Raw genomic sequence first — 7,305 nt, forward strand, 5'->3', positions numbered from 1 at the left:
AAAAACCATGTTGATGACTGTAGTTCTGCTGCCAAATAGAGACCTAACCCCAAGAACTTTCTTCAGAAACATGGCTGTGGAGGTCCCTAGTAACTGTTTCTATGGAAAATACTTCCTGAGTATCTCTTTAAGCAGAGATAGAGGAAGTCCTCCTGGAGCCTTCCACAGGTGAGTTTTGCTTTCCAACACTTGCCATGTTCAGTGTGCATTGCATAGTTTCTCTTTAGCAATTCTAACTAACCTGTCCATAGACTCACAACTCCTTCCCTGCTTAGATTTTACATTTGCAATTATAGTTTTGGTCTATAGTCTTACTAAAAGCTGCCAATAACAACAATGCAATAGTCAAATATTATCGTATTGGGATTCCTCTGCCACTCAAATTCATTGTTGTTGCTGTTGCTTTGATTTTGTTGCTGCTGCAACTTCACTCAAATTTTCATGTTGTGGAGATAATTCATATGACATAGGCTCTTTTCCAATTATTTTTTAAACTTTCTTTTTATTTATTATTTGTGTCTTTCACGAAGATATCTCCATCCCATCCATTTTCATGTCCCTTCATATCTGCCCTCTGCTCTTGGAACCTCCCCCCAAATAAAATGAAATAAAATTTAAAAGAAAAAGAATACAAAAGAAAAAAGATAGAGAGAAAAGAAAAATCAGTCTCATCAAGGAAGCTGCACTGTGACACAGTGAGTCACACAGTAAATTCTTTTATCCATATTTCTTTACTTGCAAGTGTTCATTGCAGAGAGTCATTGGTCTGGTTCATAGCCTCTGGTTTCTGCTGCATCATTTATGCTGGACCCTCACTGGAACTCCTCTTGATTATCCTGCTGTTGTTCTGTGTTGTGAAGAACCTGCAGCTTTGGATTTGCAGGATCAGTCCCTTGTAAATGTTGTGGTTGGCCTACCCATAACCCTGGTTCTGGACCTGGGTGGTTGCAGGGTTTGTGAGGTCTGAGCTCTCCCTTGTCCTCACCACCAGATGAGCACTCCTGCATTGCCCTAGATAGTTAATCCCTTGCAGCAATAAGCAAGGGTCAGGGCTAGTTCTCCTGCTTTCACATGCTCAGGTTTTGTTCTAGGACACCTACACCTTCCGAGCCAGCTCTACTGTGCTTCCCAGGCATGGCATAAGGCCATTCTCCCAAGTGCTGCAGCTGATGAGGGGCAGGGACAGTTCTCTTGCTCTTTTTATCTCAGGGATATCTCTCTCAGACATTGATGAATGGGGAGGGGAATGGCATCTCTTTCCCACCCATGATGCCACATGATAGATGAATAATAAATGCAGCTCTCCTGTGCTTATAACTTTAGGGCTGGCTCACCCACACCTCTGCCGATGGGGTCAGCTCTATTATGCTGCCCATGAAAGGTGCAGGGCTTGCTCTACTGAGTATTGTTGTTGGTCAGGGATAGAGTCAGGTTTCCACTTACCTCAGAAATTGATGGAGTAGGGTATCACACCCTTTCCCCTGCTGCAATATGGCAGATGAAGGTTGGGAGCAGGTCTCCCATGTGCACATGGCCAGGTCAAGTCACTGAGCCCTCATCAACAGAGTGAGCTTTGCTGTGCTGCCAAGACAAGGCATGGGGCCTGCTTTCCTGATTATTGCATCTGGTAATGAGGTCAGATCCTTCACCAGCTGGAGACAGTAGAGGCAAGGGTGGGGGGACATATTTCCCTCATCCCAAAGGAGGCAGTACCAGCTATGTCTCTCATGTCCTCAGGACTGTCTCACTCATGCCCCTGTCTACAACATCAATTCTACTATGATGCCCAGTCCAGGCAGAGAGCCTGTTCTCCTGGTGAGAGTTGGGTCAGGTCCCCCACATTCTGCAAGTAGCAAGGGGTGAGAAGAGGCATCTTTTCCTTACTTCATGGTAGGCAGGACATGCTCTCCCATTTTCCTACCCAGAGGGCCAGCTTATCCATGTGCCTGTAAACAGGGTCAGCTCTATTGTACTGCAGAGACGAGGTGTAGGAACCTCTTTCCTGAGTGCTTCACCTGGCGAGAGACAGGAGCAGTTCTTCCTAGTGGTGTAGACAGTGAGAAAACAGGACCAACTCTGTACAGCTCTTTCTTCTTGGCCTGGCCCTTGATGATATCAGGAACTGCAGACATCAAACCACATCTCTGTTGCATCAGGGCCAAGAACCCAGACATGGGCCCTGGTTGCAGCCCAGGCCCAGACATTACAATGGCCTTGAGTAGCAATTATGCCACCCGTGGCAGCTTTCTTCACCATTTTCCCCTCCACAGATAGGCCTCTGTCCACAGAATATGAACCTTTTGGTGCTCTCTCTCTCTCCCTTTCTCACTCTCTCTCGTATATCATACACATGTGGGCTTCCTTGTCTGCTCAGACCATGGTCTCAACATGGACAGCTAAATACACTTAAAACCTGAGAGAGTTTGGGAAGTAATTCAAGACACAAAAGAACAAAATTAAACACGGCTTCTTGGTAACAGCATTTTCTCAGGTGGGCTTTCTTTGCTAGAGGCAAGCACATCTCATTTAAGGGAGGCTTCCTAACTCAACTTTAGCTGCGAAAACTTTGTAGCTGTTTTAAGAGGACCTGCTAGAAAACACTTAAATGGTGATTATGAATAGCCTACAACAAATTTCTTGGTGGCAGTACAGACCTTGACACTTCGTAGAGTCGTGACAATAAATATGGCTCAGGCCAGTACCTCTGCAAAAAAGCTAGGCTCTCAGAAAGCTAAGAAATGGGGTGGATCCAGCTGTCAAAGTCACGGCTTTAATCCTAGCCATATCACTTAGCAAATTAAAGACTCATGTGGTCAGAAAAAAGAGATAGAGTAAAGATAGATTCAAAGATGAAGAAAACCTCTAAATGGTTTATAGTATGTTTAAAAAAATATGTAGGCTTGGGGGAGAAAAGAAAAAGGATAAAGTCCTTAAAAAGAGAGAGATAGAAATAGATAGAAAGATAGATAGATAGATGGGAGATAGATAGATAGATAGATAGATAGATAGATAGATAGATAGATAGATAGATAGATAGATGATAGATAGCATGAGAGAGAGAGAGAAAGAGAGAGAGAGAGAGAGAGAGAGAGAGAGAGAGAGAGAGAGAGAGAGAGAGAGGTGAGTGTGGTGGCACACACCTTTATACCCAGCACTTGGGAGGCAGAGGCTGGCGGATCTCTGTGAGTTCAAGGATAACCTGGTATACAGAGTGAGTTCTATGGCAGCCAAAGATAAAAAGAGAAACCCTGTCTCAAAAAATCAACAATTAAAAATAAAAAGAAAAAAATTTAAAATAAAGCCATGTAATGATGGGAAATACATAGAGAGTCTGGATACTGTATGTTATTATGTTGAATTATTTGACTGCTGAGGAAGAAGCAACAGCTGCTAAAAGGCATTTTAATTATAAGAGTTGCTGTATTAATCCAAAATATATATTTTTAAAGTGCCTACTTTGGAGAAGAGGTTTTTCTTTTGTTTCCATGGGAAATGAGGGGCTGTGGATTAATTCTGGATTAAGAAAAATCAGGTTTGATCAAGGAAGAGCCCCTGAAGAAGAATCTCTGATAGGAACAGATGGTCTAGATGTCTGAGTTCTATATCAGAACAGTTTCAAGACTACTGGCTGAGATGATCAAGCCTTAAAGAATATTCCAGTTATGACTTTATCATAATTCTAAATTTTCTTTAGGTCCCCATAGATTATCAGTGCCCCAAATCAGCAGGAAATAGCCTGTCAAACTATGTCCATATTGCCCCCCCCCAAATGAATTATGGATGTTTGTCTTTGTTTAGAATGTTGGTTACAAGTTGTTATGGATACCTGGGAACTCAGGTGTCCAAGGAGATGTCCCCAGCTTGTTCCTTGAGCAGCTGAGGAGAGGGTGTCTGAACTGGCCCTATACTATAGCCACTCTGATGAATATCTTGCATATCACCATAGAACCTTCATCTGGCGATGGATGGAGATAGAGACAGAGACCCACTTGGAGCACTGGACTGAGCTCCCAAGGTCCCAATGAGGAGCAGAAGGAGGGAGAACATGAGCAAGGAAGTCAGGGCCGTGAGGGGTGCCTGCATCCACTGTGACGCTGGGGCTGATCTAATTGGAACTCACCAAGGCCAGCTGGACTGGGACTGATGGTGCATGTAATCAAACGGGATTCTCTTAATGTGGCTGACATGGAGGGCTTACTGAGAAGCCAAGGACAATGACACTGGGTTTTGATTCTACTCCATGTACTGGCTTTGTGGGAACCTGGCCTGTTCGGATCCTCACTTTCCTAGAGTGGATGGAGGGGGGAGGACCTTGGACTTCCCACAGGGCAAGGAACCCTCACTGCTCTTTGGACTGGAGAGGGAGGGGGAGAGGGAGTGGTGGGAGGGGGAGGGAAATGGGAGGAGGTGAAAATTTGTAACAATAATAATAGTAATAATGATGATGATGAAAAAAACAAGTTGTATGGATAATGGTCTGGAAAATGGCTAAACAAAGGAGATTAGATTCAGAGTTCTTGTTTTGAAAAAAAGGGGGGAGTGCTATGGGAAAATGGTCTTGTACCCTGTAAAGATTTTTTACTTGTCTTTTAATAAAATGCTGATTGGCCAGTAGCCAGGCAGCAAGTATAGGCAGGCAACCAGGCAGAAAGTACAGGTGGAGCAACCAGACAGGAGAATTCTGGGAAGAGGAAAGGTTCAGTTTTCACCATCCAGATACAAAGGAAGCAAGGTGAGAATGCCTTAGTGATAAAAAGGTACCAAGTCATGCATGGTGTGGGAGTTTCTTCTGTCTATGTGTTGCCTTTATTGGTAAATGAATAAAGAAGCTGTGCTATAGGGGAGCAGAGCTAGGTGAAAAAAAAAAACAGAATGCTGGAAGGAAGAAGGTAGAGTTGAAGAGATGCCATAGAGCTGTGGCCAGGGTTAGACATGCAGAAATTTTGCCAGTAAGCCACTATTACATGATCATACACAGATTAATGGGGATGGGTTAAATTAATATATAAAAGTTAGCCAATAAGAAGTTAGAGCTAATGGGCCAAGCAATGATTTAATTAAAACAGTTTTCTGTGAGATTATTTCAGGTCTAAGCTAGCCAGGCATCTGGGAAGAACAAGTGGCCTTCTTACTACAAACTGGCATGCCAACATTGTGGATTAAATCCATGTAAAACCTGAGAGAGCTTGGAAATAAACTCTAAACACACACACACACACACACACACACAATACAAAGTTAGGTTAGTTATTTTTTTTTTAGTTGGCAGCTTGCTACAGCTCCTTTAAGAAAGGTCTTACTTATTCAGTGGTAGTACCCTCTCAGCCACTTAGCCCTGAAATAATCACAAGAAAATTGTTTTAATTAAAACACTGCTTGTCCCCTTAGCTCTATGTTCTTATTGGCTAACTCTTAGACTAATTGAACCTATTTCTATTAATCTGTGTATCGCCACATGACTGTAGCTTACCAGTTAAAGTTTTGGCATGTCTATCTTCCACAGTGGATCCATGGCTTCTCCTCACAATGTCTTGTTCCTCCCATGCTATAGGCCAAGCCAGTTTTCTTTATGTGTTAACCAATAAAAGCAACACATAGACAGAAGGACCACCCACACCACATGTGGCTAACACAGACAAGACTTATGGGCTAATGTAAGCTATATGAGTTAATAATAAGCCTGAGCTAATAGGCCAACCAGTTTAAATTAACATAGACCTCTGTGTGTTTCTTTGGGACTAAAAGGCTTTGGGACCAAGCAGGACAGAAACCTCTGTCAACAGGACAGGACCCTGCTTACATGAATGAAAATGGTGCCCAAATACCTGGCTCCAGAGACATCAGGAGGACTTGTTTGTGAACTTCATCCCAACTCAAGTCTAGTGACCTGGGTCAGATTACATCGACTTTTATCAGATGTAGGAGCAAAGAATAAGAACACTCTACTAAGTTCCAGTTCTGATTTTCCAGTATTTAAAATAATGTAATGGGCAGGGGAAGCAGCCTGAGGGAAAAAAACAGAAAAATAGAAAGAGAAAAAAAGAGAACAGAAAGATAGACAAACCTAAAGAAGCAATTTTCTGTATTCCAATATAGCATCTAAAATCTCTCTCAAGGTTCCTAAGATGCTTTGCTAACCCATCTTCCACATTTCAGGACTGTAGGAGACATTGGGATTCCTCACCCTTCACTGTCAAGAGCCCTGTGTCTGCAGGAAAATGGAACATGCTGGTTTCTTATGCTCCTTAGCTCACTTTTCTTTCATCGTCAATCCCTCCATCGTGGTGAAGACAGACAAGCCTTTCCTGTAACCTGGGCAACTAGCTACCTTTGATGGGAAATGGCTTTCTTATCTTTTCTGTAATTTCGTAATCTGCCTCTGCAGAGGAGGCGGGAAAAATAAATAAATAAATCTGCCTCTTAAGGCTGTGCCACTTATGAGAGGGAATGGAGGTTTGTAATATTGGGCAACTTGATTACACAGTCCTTTCATAGGAAAATCACACCACATTCCAGTAAGTGCAGAAAGGCCTTCCTTACTGTGCAGTTCAAAAGAGCTCTAACACTGCCCACACTATAATTATTTTTAACAGGTGTGTGGCAGTCCAATTTATAGCAACAGGGTGATGCTCAGTCTAAGTTGTCCCCTAGATTTCAGACAGGTCCTTAAAAATGTTACAGAAATGGTCTCTTTCCAAACAATACACCTTCCTCAAACCTTTTACATGTAATTGAGTCCTCCATCAATGCACTGAGGGTCACCAAAATTGAGAGTTGAAAGAGGCAAGGACCATTCTTATTTGACCCTCTATTACATTATATTACTGCCATCCAGCGCTAGGAAATGACCTCCTAACATTCTAATGATGGAAGAGAGTTTGGAATACAGACGTCCTGATTTTTATTATTTTACTAACATACTGTGTTTTTGATTTTTATTTTTGTCTTATATTTTACTCTTTGCATACAGTTTGTCCTAATTTTCAAATTTCAGAAGATTTGATGAGAAGTTTGTAGATTTTTTGGTTTCTGTTTTTATTTTTCTCCTATCTTCATGTTTGAACACCAAAATTTTGTTGTTTATTTTTTTTCTCCTTTTACTCCCTTGCCTTTTTTTGGACAGGTGCAACCCAGCTCCCAAATAAATCACACACATGGAGTTTTGCTGTTACTTATGAAAGCCGTGTTTTTGCTTGACGCATTGCTAGTCAGTTTTATTTAACTTAAATTATTCTGTCTACATTTGCCTCTGGGCTTTTTCCTTTTCTTACATCTGTACATCATACTTTCACCACTGCTCCATGG

The sequence above is a fragment of the Microtus ochrogaster genome, chromosome 10 (assembly GCF_000317375.1).
Source record: "Microtus ochrogaster isolate Prairie Vole_2 chromosome 10, MicOch1.0, whole genome shotgun sequence".
In the NCBI taxonomy this organism is placed as follows: Eukaryota; Metazoa; Chordata; class Mammalia; order Rodentia; family Cricetidae; genus Microtus; species Microtus ochrogaster.